The sequence below is a fragment of the Bos mutus genome, chromosome 21, assembly GCF_027580195.1.
Source record: "Bos mutus isolate GX-2022 chromosome 21, NWIPB_WYAK_1.1, whole genome shotgun sequence".
Lineage (NCBI taxonomy): Eukaryota > Metazoa > Chordata > Mammalia > Artiodactyla > Bovidae > Bos > Bos mutus.
In genome coordinates this window covers 48452788-48477736 of record NC_091637.1, presented here as the reverse complement: position 1 = coordinate 48477736, position 24949 = coordinate 48452788, and the positions used below count along the sequence as shown (strand labels likewise).

The 24949-nt window shown below is 38.8% G+C and overlaps 1 long non-coding RNA gene across 5 annotated transcripts in view; it reads right to left on the bottom strand.

Annotated features, from left to right (window-relative positions):
• Positions 1–24892, bottom strand: part of LOC138984438 (uncharacterized) — a 70884-nt gene extending 45992 nt beyond the window's left edge. For 4 of the 5 annotated variants that reach the window (XR_011461729.1, XR_011461731.1, XR_011461728.1 and 1 more), the window contains exons 1-4: positions 24626–24892; positions 13365–13441; positions 11485–11612; positions 11216–11307 (exon numbers count right to left, since the gene is read on the bottom strand). This is a non-coding gene — a long non-coding RNA (uncharacterized lncRNA). The remainder of the gene's footprint in view (positions 1–11215; positions 11308–11484; positions 11613–13364; positions 13442–24625) is intronic. The other variant, XR_011461732.1, reaches the window with a different exon arrangement.
• Between the last annotated feature and the right edge of the window lie 57 nt (positions 24893–24949).

Here is a 24949-nt window from a genome sequence, read left to right as displayed (position 1 = left end):
CAATTTATCAATTTTATCTTTCACAGACTATGAAAGGACCATCTCCAAGAAGGAAGTGAGTTTTTATCATCAAGTATAACAGAAAAGTCAGGTAATTTTGAGAATATGATAAAATATTCTTTTTGTCAATAAGAAGGAAAAAAAATAATTCAAAACTCAGTGGGGTTGGGAAGGGCTCCAAAAGAAACTCATTATCCAATTATAAATAAAATTAAAATATACATAATTTTTAAAATATATGGTGTACAAGAAAATATAACCCATTTGACTTTGATCTTAAAAACCTTATTGCTAAGGTTATGATTTTGGACCAAGAAACAAAGAAATATAATCATGATGTACTATTTGTAACTTTTAGAATAAATTGAAAGCATGCAAGAGTTCATTATGATTTCAGAATAATGATAACACTGATAGCAATCATTCATATAGTACTTAGTAGGTACCAGGCCTTGTTTTAAATACTTTACATATAATAAGTCAGTTAGTCGTAACACTAATCCTGTGAAATAATATCATTATTATCCCCATTTCACAGTTGAGGAAAGTGAGGTACAAAAGATGAAATAATTTGCCAACATCACAAAGTCAGGATGTGGTAGAGGTCGGATGTGAACCCAGGAGGCCTGGCTCCAACATCTACATTCTTAACCATAATGTTATAGTGCCTTCTTTAGTGAAAGTCACTCAGTCGTGTCCAACTCTTTGCGACCCCATGGACTATACAGTCCATGGAATTCTGCAGGCCAGAGTACTGGAGTGGGTAGCCTTTCCCTTCCCAGATCTTTCCAACCCAGGGACTGAACAAGGGTCTCCTGCATCACAGGCAGATTCTTTACCAGACCAAGGTCTCCCACATTGCAGGTGATTCTTTACCAGCTGAGCCACAAGGGAAGCCCAAGAATACTGGAGTGGATAGCCTATCCCTTCTCCAGCAGATCTTCCTGGCCCAGGAATTGAACTGGGGTCTCCTGCATTGCAGGCAGATTCTTCACCAACTAAGCTAACCGGGAAGTCCACCTTATTTAAATAGAATATAAATATTATCTACATTTATCTAAATATTATAAATGTTCTGTTAAATATCTACTTTAAAATTATCAAAATTGATAATATTTATATTCTAGCCTTCTTTAAATACAATATAATTATCAACTTTGATCATTTTAAAGTAAACATATTTAACAGAAGTTAAAAGACAGAAAAAAGGTTAAAGGATATGACTGATAATAGTCTCGCTTTATAAAAAGGAAAATAAGAGATACTGCTGACAATTAATGGAACACAAAATAGAGGCTTACGTATACTGGAGCTGCAGAAACAGAGGAAATAACATCAATTAAGCATATAAAATTTGAAGGAAACTAGGGTAGAACAAGAGTAGTGTAAATAAACTAAAGCCTCATCTTTTTTTTTTTTTTTTTTTTAAGCCACATCACACAGCTTGTGGGATCTGGTTCCCTGACCAGGGGTCAAACAGAGTTCCCCTGCAGTCAGGGAATCCTAACCACTGGATCACCAGGGAATTCCCTAAAGCCTAATCTTTAATGACAGGTCATCAACACTTACTGCCTTAGCTGATCAAGAAAAATAGTGGCATATTATAAATTATAGAGGCATCTAATAGAAGACAAAAAGAAATAATTAAAATTGGCTTTTAGTATTTCAGCAGTTAAAAATTAAAGTTCTGGATCAAAACTTCCTGGGATCAAATTCCATTCCTCCATTTAGTATTAATAGTGCTATTAAGTAAAGTTACTTGGTCTTCTTTTCTTCAATTTTCTTACCTAAAAATAGCTATATACTAAAAATAGCTAATTCATATGATCTTATGAAGATTGAGAGTTAATACAAATAGAGCATTAGAACTGTGAGTGGTTCAGAGCAGTAAACCCTAAATAAATGTTAGCTATCAGCTATGAATTAGAGGGAACACACACAAGATCAGTTTATATTTACCTCCTGACTTACTTAGCCAAAGATTCAAATCTCAGCAGTGAGGGTACCACTAAAAGCAGGGACAAATGTAGCATATCTCAGCAGACCTTCCGTTGGCCTGTAGAGTCAGGCACTACCAGTGAGAGGACAAGGTAGGGTCTTGCGATATTTGGCCAGCTCAATTCTCTTGGTTCCAACTCTCTTTTATGCTTAGGGCTTACATCACCACTTTGTGCAAAACAATCTCTAACAAGTTATGCCCTTTAATGGGAAGATATTACAAACATCTGGGTTCCTGCTGGTTCCTGAGCCAAACTCAGTGCTAATGAGGTCACTGTTTAAAAAATTTTTATTGGAGTATAATTGCTTTCCAATGTTGTATTAGTTTCTGCTGTACAGCAAAGTGAATCAGCTTTATACATACATGTATCTCCTCTTTTTTGGATTTCCTTCCCATTTAAGTCAACAAAGAACACTGAGTAGAACTCCCTGTGCTCTGTAGTAGTGATAGCTTACAGTGAACGATGTCGGATTTGTGATCTCCGAAGAAGATTCAGCTTCAGGACCAGAGACCAGGGTGGACCACTCAGGGCTCTTGTGTGGCAGGAGTTTTACTACAGTGAAAAAGGACAGAGAAACCTTCTGACATTAGACAGTGGAGGTGGGTGGAGAGTGCCCCACTCGCTAGTCTTTAGCAAGGGAATCATACACTTTTAAAATTAGCTATTATGATAAATCAAAAGAATGTCTCAGTTCTAATGAGGTGGATGAAACTGGAGCCTATTATACAGAGTGAAGTAAGCCAGAAGGAAAAACATAAATACAGTATACTAACGCACATATATGGAATTTAGAAAGATGGTAACAATAACCCGGTGTACGAGACAGCAAAAGAGACACTGATGTATAGAACAGTCTTATGGACTCTGTGGGAGAGGGAGAGGGTGGGAAGATTTGGGAGAATGGCAATGAAACATGTAAAATATCATGTAGGAAACAACCAGGTTCGATGCATGATGCTGGATGCTTGGTGCACTGGGACGGCCCAGAGGGATGGTAAGGGAGGAGGGAGGAGGGTTCGGGATGGGGAACACATGTATACCTGTGGCAGATTCATTTTGATATTTGGCAAAACTAATACAATTATGTAAAAATTAAAAAATAAATAAAAAAAAGAAAAAAAAAAAAAAAAAAAAAAAGAATGTCTCAAGGTTGTAAAAATTTTACCAGACCCACTCCCACAATTTATATTTTAGGATAACAGGATTAGAACTTAACAAAAGAAAGATCCTACCTGACCCACTCCCATAATAAACATTTTACAATAACAAGATTAGTCAGAAGGTTTTCAGGAAACTGTCCTCAAGCAGAATACATTGTTGTTGTATCACCCTTAGTACCCAGTTTAAACTGAGTTGTTTGTTGTGTGAATCATCAATTCCAGGCTTAAAAAAACATTTTATGTGACTAAGACTAAGGAATGTAGAGAAAAAAAAACAAAGAATTGTTCTTTCTTCCTCACTGAGAATTCCAGACCTCTACCTCCTCCTTGAGAACCCCAGGCCCCTCTCCCCTCCTCGGGGACCCCAGACTTCTTACCAACCTGCCTAGGACTTGACTCTCTCAGTAGGTTCTCATTAGTTATCTATTTTATACATAGTATCAACAGTGTATATCTGAGGATCACAATCAGTTACAAATTTTTATGTAATGAGAGGAACCAAAATTAATGTCCAGATGCTTCTAAACAGCCTTGCTTCCCCCAGGTTTCTAATGTTTGTAAAGGCTTTCTCCAAAGATATCCCCTGAGGAGGAGATCTGGGCTTCTGATCATTGTAGAAAATATTAAAAATCATGACTCCTGCTACAGATTTCATTAGCTTATTAGGGGAAAAAACGACACATATAAAAATATAATGAACTTCACAACACAGATAAGATAAAGGGGGAGTGGAATAAATATGCAGACTTTCACAAAATGAAAGAATAATTGGTGTTTGTTAAAGAAATAGATCATTCTGTGGTGACAGGATCCAGTGTGACTGACAAAAGAGATTTATACAAGACTAACTGTGAAAGGCCACGAGAACCTGGAGCCTTTCGAGGTATGTACTAAGCAGAGATACAGAGTATTTCAAAAAGTTTACAAAAACAAGACCCCCACATATGTTGTCTACAAAAAGACCAAAAGTTTAATCTTTTGTTACTACATTTTCAGATGACTCAGTCTCATAGTTTTAAACACTATCTCAATTCTGATGACTCCCAGAACTGCTTCCTAAATTTCAGCCTAATAGGACTTCCCTGATAGCTCAGTTGGTAAAGAATCTGTCTGCAATTCAGGAGACCCAGGTTCAATTCCTGGGTCAGGAAGATCCACTGGAGAAGGGATAAGTTACCCACTCAAGTATTCCTGGGCTTCCCTTGTGGCCCAGCTGGTAAAGAATCCGCCTGCACTGTGGGAGACCTGGGTCTGGTAAAGAATCTGCCTTCATTGCAGGAGACCTGGGTTCAATCCCTGGGTTGGGAAGATCCCTTGGAGAAGAGAAAGGCTACCCACTCCAGTATTCTGGCCTGGAGAATACCATGGACTGTATAGTCCATGGAGTCGCAAAGATTTGGACATGACTGAGTGACTTTGACTTTGACTCATACTCACCTGGACAGTTTTGCTCTGCTTGGATGTCAAGCTGGGATCACAAACTTAGCATGTACAAAGCTTAACTCCTATCAAACCTACTACCAAACCTGCTCCTCTCAGATGCACCTCTATCTCAGTTAATAGTAACTCCATTCTTCAGCTGCTCAGGCCAAAAGAACTTCAAATAATTCTTGACTGTCCACTTCCCCTCATTCTTCACATCCAACCCACCAGAAAATTCTATTGGTTCTATTTCAACTATATCCCAAACCAGAATACCTCTCACTACTCCCACTGCAATCACCGAAGTCTGAGCCTCTATGATATCTCACTGAGATCTGTGTCAAAGCTCCTATCTGATCTCCCTGCTTCCTCTCTCTTTTCAATTATAGTTGCCAGAATGATTCTATTAACAAGAAGGATCGTGTCACTTGTAACTTCAAAATCTTCCCAAGGCTAAACATTTCATTCAAAGAAAAAAAAAAAAAACAACACACTCCTAATTGTGTCCTACAAGGCCCCACTCAATCTGTATTTTTCCACTCTATACCTATCTTCCTAATATAGACCTTTGATTTATATTAATATTACCCATCTTCCAGCTCACTCTACTCCTCCCTAATATTCAATCATGCCAGACATGCTTGCATCCAAGGTCCTTTGCACTTGCTGCTCCCTTTTGGAAACCTCTTTTCCTCAGATATTTGCTGCCTTTCCCACTCATTTTCTTCAAGTCTTTACTGATATGCCACCTTTACAGAAGGGCCTTCCTAGGACCTTTCACCCTCTATACTCCCTGTTTTCCCACTTCATTTACTTGTTTCTCCTTTTTAGTTATCACCATCTAAGACATTATGCATTTTGCTCCTTTGTCATTGCATGACCTCACTGGAATATAAGCCACCAGAGTCATAAGTTTTTGTTTGTTAATTGCTATAATGATTATTATACCCTTAGCTACACATCCTTGGCACATAATAAGCACTCAATAAATATTTGTTAAATGAATGAAAGAACATGGCGTTGCTGTTCAAAATACATAATTATAGTTAGAACACCATATTCTTAAAAACATTTCAGTTCAGTTCAGTCGCTCAGTTGTTGCAAGGCTTCTGGGGAGTACAACGATGAAAAAGAGAAGTGGGACATAATTAAATATAATCCAAAATAGACATTCACAACTTTTATGTGAGAATTACAGAAAAAAAAGTGGTATAAGGGACTCAAGAGAAAAACTCTATCAGTAGGGGACAACTGCAGTAACCTAGGTATCAGCTGATTAGGCCCTATATTGGCTAGAGTACAATAAAAATGGAAAGGGTCATATGTTACAATGATCATAATAATAGAAACAGTTGGTAGGATTTGGTGACTAGTTGAATTCAGAAAGAAGCAGCAAATCACTGCTAAATGTCAAACTTAGGTAATGACAAAAACAGCAGTGCTATTTTTGGAAAAAAAAAAAAAAAGAGAGAGAGAGAGAAAAGAGGAGGATTAAAGTGGCAGGAAAAATGTTAAGTCCAATATTAGATATGTTTGAGGTGATACCAGATCATGTAAGAGAAAATTTCAGGACAGTTCTAGATTTAGAACTATGACTTAGGGTTAAGAATGTAGTTGACCCTTAAACTGCAGAAGGCAATGGCAACCCACTCCAGTACAACCCACTCCAGTACAGAGGAGCCTTATAGGCTGCCAGTCCATGGGGTCGCTGAGGGTCGGACAAGACTGATTGACTTCACTTTCACTTTTCACTTTCATGCATTGGAGAAGGACATGGCAACCCACTCCAGTGTTCTTGCCTGGAGAATCCCAGGGACGGGGGAGCCTGGTGGGCTGCCGTCTATGGGGTCACACAGAGTCGAACACGACTGAAGCGACTTAGCAGCAGCAGCAGTACCTAGCACCATGCTGTCCAGTTGTTGTTGAGTGGCAAGTAGTGCCCAACTCCAGAGAAGGCAACGGCACCCCACTCCAGTACTCTTGCCTGGAAAATCCCATGGACGGAGGAGCCTGGTGGGCTGCAGTCCATGGGGTCGCTAAGAGTCAGACACGACTAAGCGACTTCACTTTCACTTTTCACTTTCACGCATTGGAGAAGGAAATGGCAACCCACTCCAGCGTTCTTGCCTGGAGAATCCCAGGGACGGCGGAGCCTGGTGGGCTGCTGTCTATGGGGTCGCACAGAGTCGGACACGACTGAAGTGACTTAGCTTAGCTTGACCCTTAAACAACACAGAGTTATGGGTACCAATCCTCCATCCAGTCAAAAACCCATGTACAACTTTATAGTCAGCCCTTGGTATCTGTAGTTTTGTACCTGCAGATTCAACCAGTCACAAATTGTGTAGTATTATTAAACACTCGACATATAAGTGGATCCACGCAGTTCAAACACATACTGTTCAAGAGGCAACTATATAGACTTAGGAGTTATTTTCTCACAAAGATATCCGTGAACTGAAAAAAGTGAGATTTCTAAGCAAAAGACTAAAGGTAAAAAACATGAGAAATAGGTGACCTACAGGGCAGGAGAAGGAAGAGGTGCAACTGAACATAACAAAGAAAAAGAAAAAGAAAGAAAGAAAAAGAGGACACCTCAAAAAATATATATATATATATACATATATAAAAAATTTCTCCAGGCTTTAAAAAAATAATCAAGCTACCATTCATTTTGCATTTAGCAATTTTGCCAATATGTTCATTCAAGTACTCAAGATACCAGATGAAATCAAAGCAATATTTCAGTTCAATCTTGGCTTAGAATTGTCAGACTGGTAAAATTAGGCATTTTGCTGGTAAACTCTGAAACAAAAAATAGCTTATGTACTTCTTCACATTTCACGGACTGGAGTGCAGATGTAAGATAAAGAATATGATACAAGTCTCTGTCACCCAGGAAACCACCTAATGGCAAATTGCTCAGCCTTCTTTATAAATGTTAACTTCACCCTGATCTGGCCAGTTCCATACATATATGTAGTATTCAACATATATTCATTTACAAAAACAGCAAGCAAAACAAGTAAACACATGCAAAAATACGTAAAATTAAAATAATTAGTTTAGGGTAGGGAGGGGAAATAAGGAATTTTTTAATGGGTATAGAGTTTTAGTTTGGAAAAATGAAAAAGTTCTGAGATGGATGGTGGTTAACAGTCACACAACAATGTGGATACACTTAAGGCCACTGAACTGTATGCTTAATGATAAATTTTTATGTATCAGTTCGGTTCAGTTCAGTCGCTCAGTCGTGTCCCACTCTTTGTGACTCCATGAACTGCAGCATGCCAGGCCTCCCCATCCATCACCAATTCCCAGAGTTTACCCAAACTCATGTCCATTGAGTCGGTGATGCCATCCAACCATCTCATCCTCTGTCGTCCACTTCTCCTCCTGCCTTTAATCTTTCCCAGCATCACGGTCTTTTCAAATGAGTCAGCTCTTTGCATCAGGTGGCCAAAGTATTGGAGTTTCAGCTTCAACATCAGTCCTTCCAATGAACACTCAAGACTGATCTCCTTTAGGATGGACTGGTTAGATCTCCTTGCAGTCCAAGGGACTCTCAAGAGTCTTCTCCAACACCACAGTTCAAAAGCATCAATTCTTCGGCACTCAGTTTTCTTCACAGTCCAACTTTCACATCCATACATGACCACTGGAAAAACCATAGCCTTGACTAGACGGATCCTTCTTGACAAAGTAATGTCTCTGCTTTTGAATATGCTGTCCAGGTTGGTCATAACTTTCCTTCCAAGGAGTAAGCGTCTTTTAATTTCATGGCTGCAGTCACCATCTGTCGTGATTTTGGAGCCCAAAAAAATAAAGTCTGACACTGTTTCCACTGTTTCCCCATCTATTTCCCATAAGTGATGGGACCAGATGCCATGATCTTCGTTTTCTGAATGTGAGCTTTAAGCCAATTTTTTCACTCTCCTCTTTCACTTTCATCAAGACCCTTTTTAGTTCCTCTTCACTTTCTGCCATAAGGGTGGTGTTATCTGCATATCTGAGGTTATTGATATTTCTCCCGGCAATCTTGATTCCAGCTTGTGTTTCTTCCAGCCCAGCATTTCTCATGATGTACTCTGCATAGAAGTTAAATAAGCAGGGTGACAACATACAGCCTTGACGTACTCCTTATCCTATTTGGAACCAGTCTGTTGTTCCGTGTCCAGTTCTAACTGTTGCTTCCTGACCTGCATACAGGTTTCTCAGGAAGCAAGTCAGGTGGTCTGGTATTCCCACCTCTTTCAGAATTTTCCACAGTTGATTGTGATCCACACAGTCAAAGGCTTTGGCATAGTCAATAAAGCAGAAATAGATGTTTTTCTGGAACTCTCTTGCTTTTTCCACGATCCAGCGGATGTTGGCAATTTGATCTCTGGTTCCTCTGCCTTTCCAAAACCAGCTTGAACATCTGGAAATTCATGGTTCATGTATCGCTGAAGCCTGACTTGGAGAATTTTGAGCATGACTTTACTAGTATGTGAGATGAGTGCAACTGTGCAGTAGTTTGAACATTCTTTGGCATTGCCTTTCTTTGGGATTGGAATGAAAACTGACCTTTTCCAGTCCTGTGGCCACTGCTGAGTTTTCCAAATTTGCTGGCATATTGAGTGCAGCACTTTCACAGCATCATCTTTCAGGATTTGAAAGAGCTCAACTGGAATTTCATCACTTCCACCAGCTTTGTTTGTAGCGATGCTTCCTAAGGCCCACTTGACTTCACATTCCAGGATGTCTGGCTCTAGGTGAGAGATCACACCATCTTGATTATCTGGGTCGTGAAGATCATTTTTGTACAGTTCTTCTGTGTATTCTTGCCACCTCTTCTTAATATCTTCTGCTTCTGTTAGGTCATACCATTTCTGTCCTTTATCGAGCTCATCTTTGCATGAAATGTTCCCTTGGTATCTCTAATTTTCTTGAAGAGATCTCTCGTCTCTCCCATTCTACTGTTTTCCTCTATTTCTTTGCATTGATCGCTGTGGAAGGCTTTCTTATCTCTCCTTGCTATCCTTTGGAACTCTGCATTCAAATGGGTATATCTTTCCTTTCCACCTTTGCTTTTTCCTTCTTTTCTTTTCACAGCTATTTGTAAGACCTCCTCAGACAGCCATTTTGCTTTTTTGCATTTCTTTTTCTTGGGGATGGTCTTGATCCCTGTCTCCTGTATAACATCACAAACCTCCATCCATAGTTCATCAGGCACTCTATCACATCTAGTCCCTTAAATCTATTTCTCACTTCCATTGTATAATAATAAGGGATTTGATTTAGGTCATAGCTGAATGGTCTAGTGGTTTTCCCCACTTTCTTCAATTTAAGTCTGAATTTGTTATGTATATTTTACTACAAAACAAAAAAAAACTAATTCAGCTCATATATGTACTGTAATGCTAATTCTCCAGAAGCAATGATTATATCAATATTCTTTTTAATTCCATGTCTCTGAATTCCTATCACTGTAATTCAGTAAGAAAAAAAGCTGTGATCCAAGATAAAACTGACAAAGGAAAATAGAGAACAAGATAAAAACAAGTTTTTTTAATTGAAAATAATTTTTATCAGATTGGATCTAGAAGATCAAGATGGTGGACAGAGTAGGAAAATCCCAAGCTCATCTTCTCCAACGGACACACACATAGAACTACATATAGAATAATTATCTCTGAAAATGACTTAAAGACTAGCAGAATACATTTTCTACAATTAAAGATATAAAAGAAAATGGGTACGAGGGGCACAGAACCCTCACCCTAGTGCAGCAACCCACAACTAGGAGGGGTATCACAACCGCAGACATTAACCCTAGAGAGTAAGGCGTCTGAGCCCCTTGTCAGGCTTCCTAGCTTGTGGCACTAGAACTGGGAAGACAAACCTTCACAAGAAGGATGGATTTACAGAGTATTATGCTAAGTGAAATAAGTCAGAGAAATCACAAATACCATGCAATTTCACTTATATATGGACTCTACAAAACAAGACAAAGGAAATCAAAAGAGAAACAGAGTCAGAGACACAGATAACAAACTGGTGCACACCAGAGGGGAACTGGGTGGGGGCTGGGTAAAATAGGTAAAGGGGATTCAGAAATACAAACCTCCAGCTACTGAACAAATGAGTAACCAAGACGTAATGTTCACCACAAGCAACACAGTTGATAATACTGTAATAAATATGTATGGTGACATTTGGTTAAAAAACTTACAGTTGTAATCAATTCATAATGTATGTGTGTGTTAGTCGCTCAGTCATGTGTGACTCTTTGCAACCCCAAAGACTGTAGCCTGCCAGGCTACTCTGTCCTTGGAATTTTCCACGCAAGAATGCTGGAGTGGGTTGACATTTCCTTCTCCAGGGGATCTTCCCTACCCAGGGATCAAACCTGTGTCTCCTGCATTGCAGGCAGATTCTTTACCATGTGAGCCACTGGGGAAGCCCATAATGTATATAAATGTCAAATCACTGTTTTCACTTAAAACTAAGGTAATATTGATGTCAACTATATTTCAAGTAAAAAATAAATAAAATCTTTATTTATTATTTGAGTCAACCTAATTACAAAAGTAGGAAAACATAAAATGAAACAGTCAGTGTTGAAATTAAGGAATTAAGTCAAATACATACTTGCAAACTTGGAGGAAATCCTGGAATTCCTGACAAAGGAACTGTGTGGTAAAGGACAGAAGGATCTTTCCATATCTCAATCCTGAGAAGAGCTGAAGGGAAAGTCAAGGTAGAACAGTAGAAAAAAAAATATGATTGTAACTAAGACTTTTAATAGTTTGGCAAACAGAAACTACAGACTACTGTGGTAGGTGGCTATAAGCAGGTTCAGAACATACAGGGAAATATACATAGTATGGAGAGTAGATTTTTTTCATTGATATTTTCACCTTGGTGTTTACTGTGTTCATTCAAAAGTAAAGCTGGCAAGCAACTTTCACGACAGGAAGATTACCAACTGAAAGGGATATCACACTCCTCCAGTGTGTGTAACTTTCAATGCATCTTCATGATAGTCCTGAAATATAATCAGAGCAGAGTCAAGTAAGATGCTAAGGCTTCTCTTCAGATGCAGCAATTTCCACCAAAAGAATAAGTACAAATTCCCTTACTGAAGCTGTGAGTTCCAAACTTACCACCTTAGGATTCTGTGTGATTAAAACTATAAACTAGTCTCATATACTCTGCTAGGACCCTTTTTCTCCTTCGTCACCACAGATCATATTATTAATAGCACAACTCTCTTCATTTGTAATCCAAAACCTCGTTATTCCTGCTAGAAATGCCACAGAGCTTTACAACCATCTGAATCTCAGTCACCTTTCAAAAAGAGATCTCATCTCCTTTGTGCCCTTTGTGAAATCCTCTTCTAATCTCTTCATCGCTAAATACTCATAATCTTTGCAGTCTAAATTAGTGCTTCTTGGAAATTCCCTGGTGGTCCACAGCACTTTCACAGCTATGACCTGGGTTCAGTCCCTGGTAGGGAACTAATATCCCACAAGATGCCTAAAATAAATGTTTCTTTTTTTTCTCTCTACTTGTGGCAAATGGGGGCTACTCTCCAGTTGCAGTGCACTAGCATAGGCTCTAAGCACAGGCTTCAGCAGTGGCAGCATATGGCTCAATAGTTGTGACTCATGGGCTTAGCTGCTCTGCCACATGTGTGATCTTGCAGGACCAGGGATTGAAACAATCTCCTACATTGGCAGGTGGATTCTTTACCACTGAGCCACTAAGGTAGCCCCAATAAATGCTTCTTGAACTATCTGTGGTAAAATGCCATTTAAAAAATTTTTCTAATCCTTTGTGGACCGAGCCTTTTATAAAATGAAATTTAAATGAATTACCAGAATTTTTTAAACATGTCAAATAGAAACCAAATTTTATTATAAATTTGACAGGCATATAATTTCTCTGTCAAATTCCTATAAAAGTTTCTAAAGCTTATTCTTAATTTCTGTACTTATATTTCAGCACAGTGGTAATAGTCCACACACTGCTATCAGTCTGCAGACTGCACTTTGGGTTTTTTCATTTTGTTTTTAAATTTTTATTTTGTACTGGAGCATAGTTGACTAACAATGTTGCGTTAATTGCAGGTGTTTAGCAAGGTGATTCGGTTATTCTGCTCAATATTCTGCAATAACCTAAATGGGAAAAGAATTTACAGAATGCCCTTTGAACAGCATATATCTAAACAACTCAGGGTTTAAATTAATGAATATTCATTTATTTGGAAAAAAACTGAAACTTGAATTCATCATTTGTTTAAGCAGGACTCAGATATGAAAGGGACAGTAACTCTGGAAAGTGGACACTACATGTATGTACAAAGGCACAGATGTGAGAAATGACATGGCATGTTGCTGACACAATGAACTGAATCGCTCTTACTTGAGGGGCATGTACTGCGAGAGAGGGAACTAAGAGCCAGGTAGGGCTTACAGAGGGAAAGATAAGTGAGGAAAAAGTCCCAAATATTTCTAAAGAAGTACCATGATAGAATCAGTGTCTTTGAAAAAGTAAGCTGGGAGTGGCCCGGCTGAGGAGGGACTTTACACTTACAGTGTTATATATTAGACCTTTTTTCATGTCCTCCAGAGCCTGGAAAAGTGCTCAGTAGATGATGGATGGAAAGCATCTTCATTAAGTAGCAGGTGTTAAAAAATACTTGAAATTCTGTTAGAGGTACTAATTGAAAATATTCTATATTTACTACACCTGACTTCTAAAATTTAAAATAAAAAACAATGTACAGATACTTCACCTGTATAACAGTAAAGAAAACTCAGCTTGGAAAGAGTTGATCATTGGCCAGCAAGAGATTTGGCCAGCAACGAATTTCTGAAAGACAAAAACAGACAGGAGTGTATTAACAAATTAAACAGAACAGACTACAATAGGAGGAAGCTGCAACTGAGATGAAAGCTGACCTGCCCCCTGGAACCCCAGAGGGATTCTAGGCTCAGGGATACCCGAGGAGCTGTCTCAAAGGGTCATTAAAGAAGGGAGTAGCTAAGGACAGAGACAACAGAATACCTGAATATAGAAAAACTGTACCCAGTCAAATACTCCACATTTATCTTCCTCTTCCACCTCTACTCACAAAGCATACATGGAAGCCTAATATTTATCCCTAACCAAAAATAACAAGAAGATAACTCTCCTTTGTGGCAAAGATGTTCAACTATCAACCTAAATTAACACACCTCCTTCTATAAGATAGAGTTGTCTCCAAGAAGGAACTGCTTAGCCAAACCACCCACCCCTTCTCAGAGCCCTCTTGTACCTAGGTACTACCATATGACTAGTTTTAGCCAATGGAATGAAATAGAAGTAATGGGTCATTTCCCTGCCAGGCAATGAAGTGTCTTCTCCATTCTCTCCTTCCCTTCCTCTAGAAGGAGACAGAGAACCACAAGGAATTTTAAGGATAGCAGAATCACAAAAGAAATTCAGTACACTAAATCACAGGAAGGAAAGTCGCCTGCTGAGAAGACCCTCATTGGACGACTAAAGAAGCAAAAAACTAAAATGCTTTTTTGTTAAGCCATTGAATTTTCAGGTTTACTGGTTTCGGCAAATAGCACACTTACTAACGATAGCCTCTTTTTTAAAAAGGAAATAGGAAAAGGAGGAAGGGGAAAACATCAACAGAAAAATTAAGCTTCGGTTTTAGTAACCCAGAGGCAGGCCTTCCTCTTTGTGGCATTTGGAATATCAGCATCCTAACAGTCGGCTTTCTATCCACCCACACTAAAGGAGAGCCTGACAGCTGGCATGTTCCATCACACATGCATATTAAGACAAAGAACTAGGTCACTGGAATGGGAGGGACATGAATGATTATCACCAAGAGGTCAGATGTGGTAGATTGAACTATTCTTGTAGTACCTTACCCTGTGTGGCCAATAGCAACTAGCACATGCTTTCAACTTTCAGCCAACAAATTTCCTTGTCCAAAACTGCAACTTCATTAGTTAAACTGCCTTCCATGATACCACAGACAACAGTTTATCAAAAGTTTTGCTACTACGTAACACAATTCACCATTTTCCCAGCCTCCTGTAGTGGTTTCCTTGCTAACCACCAACCAGTTTCAAAGCCAATGGTATGTAATTGAAGTTTCTGTTATAGCTGCACCCCACTCTGAGGTACCCATTTTTAAATTAATCACCTTTTCAGGCAAAATAAGCAAACACAAAATATCAATAACATACAAAAATAAGCATGTATTTCTCACTTCGAGAAATAAATTATTTAAGTCAATTGGGGCAGTTCTGTTTCAGGCTGTAGATCAAGTTGACATCTTTCCCATGTGTTTCTATCTAGGGCTATACAGTGGCCAGCAGATGCCTGGGACCTGTTTTATTATGCAAAGATTGGCAACTCCCAGAGTGGCAAGTGGAAACATTTAATAGCTCCTAAAGCCTAGGCTCAGAACTGGTGCAGTCACTTCTTCCCAAGTTCTTCTGGCCAAGAAGTAAATATCTGCTGAACAGTTACCTAATCTGTCACAATTCACTCTCCTGCACACAAAGATTGTGACTACTGTGCAGTCAAAGATGATTAATATAAGAACCAAGACATTAAAGATTAAATTTTGCAATCTGGTACAACATGGAGGGAACCTGAAGGTATTATGCCAAATGAACACGCCAAAGAGAAAAAGACAAATACTGTATGATTTCACCCACATGTGGAATATTTTTAAAAATAAACAGAACACACACACACACATGGATACAGAGAACAGACTGGTGGTTACCAGAGGAAAAGGGGATTGGGGAGAAAACAAATGGATAAAGAGGGTGTATGGTGATGGATGGAAACTAGACTTTTTGGTAGTGAGCACTTTGCTGTGCATAAAGTTGTCAATTTATTATGCTGTACACATATTATAAGCCAATATTACAACATATTATAATAAGTCAATGTTACCTCAATAAATATATATGTAACTGTATGTGTGTATATACACACACACACGAAAAAAACTTAAAATTACAATTAACTACCAAACACTGGTAGGAATTGGGGGAGGGAAAAGGAAGTAACTGAACTAAATCTTCATCTTTTATAAAGTGGAGGAAATAGATGGTGTTTAATCAACCAAGGAGTGTAGGTAAAAGCATAATAATTTAAAGTTTCCTGAAGAACAAACAATAAATTAGTTCAAATGTTTGTTTATGGGGGTAGGCCTAACAACTAGTGGCAAGGAATACTGTTGCTTTACATCAAAAGTACTGCTGTACTACATTTTTTTGTTGACATGTTCACGTATTACTCTAAGAAAAAAAGTAACGAATTTCTACTAGAAACTTCTCCCTTAAATGCTAGACTTTAGAGATGAGAGAATATTCCTATATATAAACTGAATACCATGGAAAAAACTGTGTAAGTGAAAGGAAACTTATACTTTCATTGTGGTACAAAAGTATGAGTCTCCCCTTTATATTCAGTACAAATGCAGAAGTAGTTCACATTCCTAGAGAATGCAGTTAGGGGCTAATAAATTTAATATTTAGAAATTTACTTAACATCACTTTTGCCATAAAGAATTCTTAATATGGAAAAATTTACTTATAAAACTTAAAGACTTAAGTGATCTGCTGTTACTCACAATATAGAGAATTGATATGAATACTACCCACCAAAAAGTATATAGGTACAACAAAAGGAAGATAGAAAACCAACACTAATAGATTATTTAAACAATAATTAACCCAAACTACAAATAAAACACAGGTCATTCAGGTCAACAATTCTTTCCATCCATGGCGGACATCACAAATCAAACATGGCACTCTGCCCAGTAACACAAGGGAACAATCTCAAATTCCAAAATTCATCTCAATACAGTACTCCTCACCCTCCAAAACTGATCAGAGTTAGCAAATCAAGTGAAACTTCTTTATCTTAGAGCAAAGCAACACTTCAATTAAAGTTTACTACATGAAAATATTTACTTCATTTCACCTTTTCAGCAATTAAAAAGCTTAACAGATTTTTCCAAAGGTTAGATATTACATTGAGAATCTTGCCGTAATTGAACATTAAGAATGTATTTCTTCATGGCAGAGTCTCGTAGCTACTCAACTCATATAACCTGGAAGTCTGCTGGATATTCAAGCAGTAAGGAAAGGCAAAAAGACTGTCCAAACACTTTTCAACAACTATTTAAAAGATCTGTTGACAGCTTAGACCAATTTTGTTCAATACAGAGTTCCAGGCATCTCTGGATCAAAGGTTATTACTGAGCCATGGTATCGAGCAGATGAGCAGATAGATGCTGGCCCACATCCTGTTCTGAACAAAGTTCCTTCCTCTCTTCACCCAAATCCCCACATCCCTCTGCCTAAAGCACTCCGCACATTACTACATCCTCCTTAACTCAGCTAAATGGACTAGGGCAGGACACTTCACCTTAAAGTAAGCCAATCAAGAGGAATATGATCAACTTTTTTGTGGCATATCTTCCAGAATAATCCAGTGAGATCTTCACACGAACTTCAACTGGAGACAAAGAATAAACTTGCAAATGAAAGTAGATACTTGAACTAGAAGACCATGTAAACTAGTCAGGGCCAGCAGCTGGGCCCTATGCAAAAGAAAAGAGCAAAGGACGCCTGCTGAAAAGGAGAGACTACGGAACAACTGGGCTTCCCTTGTGGCTCAGCTGGTAAAGAATCCCACAATGTGGGAGACCTGAATTCGATTCCCTGGGTTGGGAGGATCCCCTAGAGAAGGGAAAGGCTATCCACTCCAGTATTCTGGCCAGGAGAATTGCATGGACTGTATAGTCCATAGGGTCGCAAAGAGTTGGACACGACTGAGCGACTTTCACTTCCACTTCCATGGAACAATTAATTACTGTTTTTAGTTCCCCACCTAGTTCCGGGGAGGCTCAGGTGTGTTCTAATGTATGCGTATGGATGTCCTCAAAACTCCCTAAAGTATCTCTAAAAAAAGAAAATGAAAAAAAAAAATCCCCGCATTACATAAACTAGTAAAGAAACTAAAGGAACCCAATTAAAATGACTACTTAGAGACAGCACCCTTGGAGTAACTGTGGGATACTGCCCATACACAATATAAGCTGTACAACTCAAACCAAGATAATTAAAATCAGTCAATTACTGATGTTGACTAGAAGTCAAGGTATCAACTTGCATTAAAGATAGCAATATTCAGCTTTTAACTACAAAAGGTACCTATAGAAACATTCAATCTCTTGAATTAAAAGCAAGAAAATAGTAATGCTATAAAAATAAGACATTCAAGTTAAACCTCTTTTTCTTTTTTCTTTAAACTCTGAAAGGAATGAATGAAAATACATATATATAAAATAGTTGAAGGAGTGGAACTGAAACACAGGAATTAGCTAGCAGGCCCTGCTCTTGGAACACAAAGTGGCTCCAGCCCACACACATGAAAGTTCTTTGGTTAAGAAGTTGTAATCCGGCATCCTGCCAGATTTCTGGTTTTGCTTGAATCTGGTTATGTTTGCCCTACAGAATATTTTTTATGTGAAAGCTGAAAATCAAGACATTTCATCTTTTAAAAAGTTAGACTTTTAGTTTCTCCTGATAAATTAGTAAACTTGGAAACACAGAGCCCAGTTTCCCATTGGGAAAAGCATCCTCTGGTAAGCCACAGTCCTCCCCACCACCTATTATGTTGCTGAGAACCCAATTCTTCCCCTGTTGCTCCTGACTCCATGAGGATGTGCTGTACGTGGTCACTCAGTCATGTCAGACTCTTTGCTACAGAGTAGCCCACCAAGCTCCTCTGTCCATGGGGATTCCCCCCCAAGAATACTGGAGTGGGTCGCCATGCCCTCCTTCAGGGAATCTTCCCAACCCAGGGATCAAACCCAGGTCTCCCACATTGCAGGTGTATTCTTTACCATCTGAGCCACCAGGGAAGCCCAAGAACACTGGAATGGGTAGCCTACGCCTTCCCCAGGGGAATCTTCCCGACCCATGAATAGAACTGGAGTTTCCTGCATTGCAGGTGGATATAAGCCTTTAGGATATGAGCTATCAATCTCTCCATTGATATAGATCTTCCAGTTCACAAACTTGCACAACCAACTTGTGAGTGGCTTGGTTAAGATCAGTTCTGACATCAACAACACGGTGCAACTATTAACAGAAAAAAAAAAAAACACTTGGTCCTTTGTCCTGCATCCAGCTTAGCAGTGCAGGCTCTTCCTACCCTAAAGAAGTGTCCTTCAGTTCTTTGTTTCTTTTTCCTGTAATACAACCTCTCTAGGAACCATCCCAATCCCTCAGACAAGGGTGGAGAGGAAGAATCAAATTATCAGTTCTAATCTCCCAGGAGGCTCCTGTGCCTCTAAGTAAACTTATGGATGCAGCTAATAGATAACTGGAAGGAAGTTACATCATCTCTACCAGCCAGCAGTGTCTGAAACTCATACCCTGCTCAGGAAAAAAAAAAAAAATTCTTTCAAAAAATGTTTGAATTTAGGCAACTTGCATGTTTACTGGTAGCCTTGAACATCTTTTCATAATGTAATTAACATAAAATTTTTGTCACAGATTTTTTCTGTATTGAAATTTCAAATGATTCAGTATATTTTTATAACTACTGTTTGGCAATGCAGAGAAAGCCAGAGGGAAAATATATTTAATATCCTAATAACCAAATTGGAAAAAGCATTAACTTTAGCATGTTAGAAAAGGAAGAACATAAGAACATTGAATGTTTTTCTCCAGAAAAACACATTAACAAGAATCAAGGTATCTCTACAAAAAAATCAATCATAATAAACATAACAAGAGAAACAGGACAAACACTTGACCATCAGCAGGCACACATACCACCCCACCAGGGTCCATATCCATCTTGATGCTATACTCTTATCCATTATTCGTTGCCTGGGTTTCAAATCCAAATAAGCATGGGTAGTTGCCATAGAGACAATGTGTCACTTTTGGAACCAGAAGCTTAGTACTACTGAGTACTTATGGTCTTCATAACGTCAGTACTTCCTCCCACACTTTGAATTATACATCCAACATTACACATTCCGACATTAAAACTTCACAAAATGTGATTTCATTCTGTCCTTTAAAGAAGTCAATTTGTTACTTTCTCAAAAATAGTTTCCCCAAAATAATTTATAGTTTATGTAGTATAGTAAATGTCAAGAGAAACAACCTAAGTCATTTTACATGTTAAGAACATACATACTCAATACATGCTTAATGGATTAATATTAAAGATTCTGGCTTAATAAAATAAATTGTACACCATTATTGAAATGTACTTTTTTAAAGAATTTTTTATGTGGACCATTTTTAAAGACGTGGACCAGTCTTTATTGAACATGTTACAATAGTTTCTTTTTATTTAATGTTTTGGATTTTTGGCCACAAGGCATGTGAAGTATTAGCTCCCCAACCAGCACCCCTTGCACGGGACTACCAGGGAAGTCCCTGAAATACACTGTTTTTCAATCGTAACTGAGCATAATCATATCTTATTAATTCATGTCTTAGCTCAATGTCATTAATAATAGTATTCCTACCATCGTTCATTTAATATGAAAATTAAATGATTTTCATACTAAATGAAACTAAAAATTTAAAAACAACACTAAGCAGCAGCATTTTATTTTATAGCAGATTGATACAGAGGTCCTCCTTGACTTATAATGGGGTTCTGTTCCAATAAATCCATCATAAGTCAAAAATACCATAAGTCAAAAACAATTTAATATACTTGGGAGAAACATCAATAACCTCAGATATGCAGATGACACCACCCTTATGGCAGAAAGAGGAACTCAAAAGCCTCTTGATGAAAGTGAAAGTGGAGAGTGAAAAAGTTGGCTTAAAGCTCAACATTCAGAAAACGAAGATCATGGCATCCGGTCCCATCACTTCATGGGAAATAGATGGGGAAACAGTGGAAATAGTCTCAGACTTTATTTTTGGGGGATCCAAAATCACTGCAGATGGTGACTGCAGCCATGAAATTAAAAGACGCTTACTCCTTGGAAGGAAAGTTATGACCAACCTAGATAGCATATTCAAAAGCAGAGACATTACTTTGCCAACAAAGATCCGTCTAGTCAAGGCTATGGTTTTTCTAGTAGTCATGTATGGATGTGAGAGTTGGACTGTGAAGAAAGCTGAGTACCAAAGAATTGATGCTTTTGAACTGTGGTGTTGGAGAAGACTCTTGAGAGTCCCCTGGACTGCAAGGAGATCCAGCCAGTCCATTCTAAAGGAGATCAGCCCTGGGTGTTCTTTGGAAGGAATGGTGCTAAAGCTGAAACTGCAGTACTTTGGCCGCCTCATGCGAAGAGTTGACTCATCGGAAAAGACTCTGATCTGGGAGGGATTGGGGGCAGGAGGAGAAGGGGACGACAGAGGATGAGATGGCTGGATGGCATCACTGACTCGATGGACGTGAGTCTGGGTGAACTCCGGGAGTTGATGATGGACAGGGAAGCCTGGCGTGCTGCAATTCATGGGGTCACAAGGAGTCGGACACGAATGAGCGACTGAACTGAATTGAACCTACCAAATATCACAGCTTAGCCTAGGCTACCTTAAACATGCTCAGAACACTTATATTTAGTTGGCTAATCATCTGACACAAGCCTATTCTATAATAAAGTGTTTAATATCTCATGTGATTGATTGTACATTGTTCTAAAAGTGAAAAACATAATTTTTTTAGGGTATTTGGTTGTTTACCCTCAATATTGTGGTGCAACTGGGATATGTGGCTCACTGCCACTGTCCAGCATCACGAAAGAGTATCATACCATATATGACAAGCCTGGAGAAAATCAAACGTAGGTTTCTACTGAATGCACATCACGGTTTCACATCACTGTGAAATTAAAAAATCATAAGCAGAATCACCTACTTTGGAGACTATCTGTATTTTTATTTCCTTTAGGAACTATCCCTAATAATTAAAAATTATTAGTGGTATCTAAGGCAGGTATCTGCCTGCGAATGCAGAAGATGCAGTTTTAATCCCTGGGTCAGGAAGATACCTTGGAGGAAAACCCATTCCAGTATTCTTGCCTGAGGACTCTCATACACAGAGGAGTCTGCTGGGCTTACAGGCCATGGGGAAGCAAAACACTAGGACAAAACAACAACAACGAGAGGGTAGTTTGTTGCTAGTAAAACACTAAGAATAAGGAAAAATATCATTCTCAAATCAATCAGAGAATATCTCCAGATCATCAAAGAATCAGAGACTGGGAACCCTCATACATAGCTGTTAGGACTGGAAAATGATAGTCACTATAAAAACAGCTGTAAGTTTCTCCAAAAGTTATACATAGAACTATCATACAACCTATCATTTTCACTTCTAGGTATCTACTCAAGAAAAACAAGACCATATGTCCACAAAAGACGTGCAAATGAATATTTAAAGAAATGGTATTCAAAACAGCCAAAAACTAGAAACCTAAATGTTCATCAGAGAATTCCCTGGGGGTCCAGTGGTTAGGATTTGGTGCTTTCACTACCAGTGCTGGGATTCAATAATCAACTGGTAAATGAGTAAACCATAAATAAAATGAAATTCTATTTAGCAATAATAAAAGGAATTAATGACACAAGATCAAAAACATTATGCTAAGTCAAAGAAGACAGACATAAGAGATCATATACTGTATGAGTCCATTCATATCAAATGTTCAGAAAAGTAAAATTTACAGAAAAGGAAGGTACATTCATGGTTGCCTGGAGGTAGAAGTGGGGATTAGCTGTAAATGGGCATGTGGAATCTTATTAAAGAGATGAACATGTTCTAAAACTGATTTATAGTGTTGGTTGTACCACTTGATAAAATAAATTATTAATGTGTATACTTGAATGAATTATATATGAAAAATATACCTCAATAAAATAGGATGTTTTCTTTTTTAAAGTCAGAGAACATTAGAGCTGCAGGGAACCTTGCCAGAACTTATACAAATAAAGAAAGTGAGGCCCCAAAGGGTTAAATAACTTGTTTAAATGTTATCCAGTAATCCTGACAAAAGTAAAAAAGACTAAAATTCAGCCTCAGCCTCCTGCAAAAAATAAAATGCCATGGAATTGTTTAAAATTACAATAACAGTTGCACAGATTTCTTTGTGAGGAGTTCTAGAAGTATTAAAATTTGAGAACCTAAAAGAATGTTTAAAACATAAAAATCCTAAGAATGTGATGTTTAGAAAAATTTTTAAAAAGCTAGAAAAACTCATTTGTCACTCTTTGAGGCCATATAACTTTCAAAATTGGTAATAAAAGAAAAATAACTAAACATTTTTTCTACTTTCTGATAAAAGCTGTATTTCAGGGTAATGAAATGCTGCCAGTTTATGACAGAAAGCTTCTCCAATAGAGAGGAAGAATGCAAATTAATAAATGTAGATGGAATGAAAAAAAAAACCACAAATTATCATTTTGAAGCCTATAATAAAATTATGATTCAGGCAAGAATTATCAATTATTATTAAGGCCATTAAGTGAATAGTTGAAGGGAAAGTTGAACATTTACAGAAAACATCATACCTCACAGATTACTTTGCTTTATGGAGACTTCACCAACCTATTCAAGCCATTAGCATTAAATGTCCAGGTTTATTAGAACTTCAGGTACTAGAGTTATAAGCTAAACACCAAGAGAAAGTAGTCAAACAATTACAGAAGGGAAGATATTCTCCAGGATAATATGCCTCCTCTTAGCTAATCAGAGAGAAAAAAAAAAAGTAGGGGTGACTAGATTGAGATTTTGAAATATAAACAAAAACAAATGTGGTCCTTAACTGGATCCTGGTTTGGACAAGATGGCTATAAAGAATATTTGGGAGATAACTAGATAAACTTGAAGATAACAGAAGTTATCTTAAGTGTGATAACACTATTTTTGTAATATACTATTATGTTTTCAGAAATACATATTGAAGTACTTACAAGTGGGAGATTCAGATACCCATGGTCCACTTCAAAATATTTCAATGAATTTAAAAAATAAAAAATTCAAATCCAAGTCTCAACTTCCTAATTCATTGCTGTTTCCATTACCGCTCATTAATTCATTCATAAAATTATTATAAGAAGAATTACATAGAAAAATCTCTTGCAGACAAGAGGTTCAGAGACGTGATCTACCACGAAGGAACGCATTTTTTTGTTGTTGGTTTTTTGTTGTTTTTACAGCCACCGAAAGACACGTAACTCAGAGGTAACAACTCAGTATCACAGGCAACAAGACACCAAAAGGCATCAAAGCATCACGAATGGAGAATTTTGCCCTCAAAGAGCTAAAAATATCTTATAGAACAGTTTCGTGAAGTTAATTACAAGAGAACTAGGCTGTTTCAAGATCATAGTTAAGGCTCTGAAGCGGCAGCCCACTAATGCAATCCTCAATTGTTACATAAAATTACCTATTCCCTTCTGACTTCACTGCCCTGTACAACCAGTTTACTACTTTTCAAGATGTGGTGAAGTTAACGGACACTCTTTCGAAAATCCCTCTCTCAAGCGAGGGCAGCCAAGCTAAAGAAAACCTTCACCGTAACAACCAGCTTCTTTACACCTAGGGCCTCAAAACAGGGAACGCGGAGCCTCCTCCCTCGGAGACCAGAGAAGACGCCGATTATCAACCAGCAGATCTAACTCATTTGCCTTGTTTTCGCCTGTCTCTCTAAATCCAAAGGGTGGCGCTGTCGTCATTCCTTCCCCGCACACCAGGTGTGCGCGCAGGTCCACTTCGAGGTCCGACCGAGGGGTGGCGGCGTCCACTGACGACCTCGGTCCGGCTTCTCCGCCGCCCCGGCCCGCGCGGCTCCTCTCCCTACCCAGCCCCTCCGAGTGAGCCCGCGAAAGCGCCCGCTCCCCTTCTCAGGGGCTCTCTCTCAGAAACTCTCCACAACACTAGGGGCAGGCGGGACGGCTAGGAAAGACACAAGCCAGCACTCTGGCTCTGAGCCCTCAGCCCAGAAAGAGAGAAGCGTATAATGAAAAGCGTCGCGACCTCTCGCACCAACGCGAGTTAACGCCACTTCGACCGCCAGAGCCCCCAAGATAACCGACTTGCAGACTTGACTGGACTGAGTGGTCTCTGAACGACGGGAGAGGGCGCCCATCTGCCGGCACCGCCAGCGCTTCCCGCCCCGCCCCACCGGCCTACGTGCGTCAGGAATCACGTGCCTCGTCTCTCTTTCCTACCGGCAAGCGGGCGCGCCCTTCTTCCGGAAGTCGCGCCCAGTCACGCCCAGTCTCCGCCTACCACCGGTGACGTCAAACTCAGCGCCTACCACTGCTCTGCCTCCGCCTCCAGGCGCGGGGAGGGCTCCCG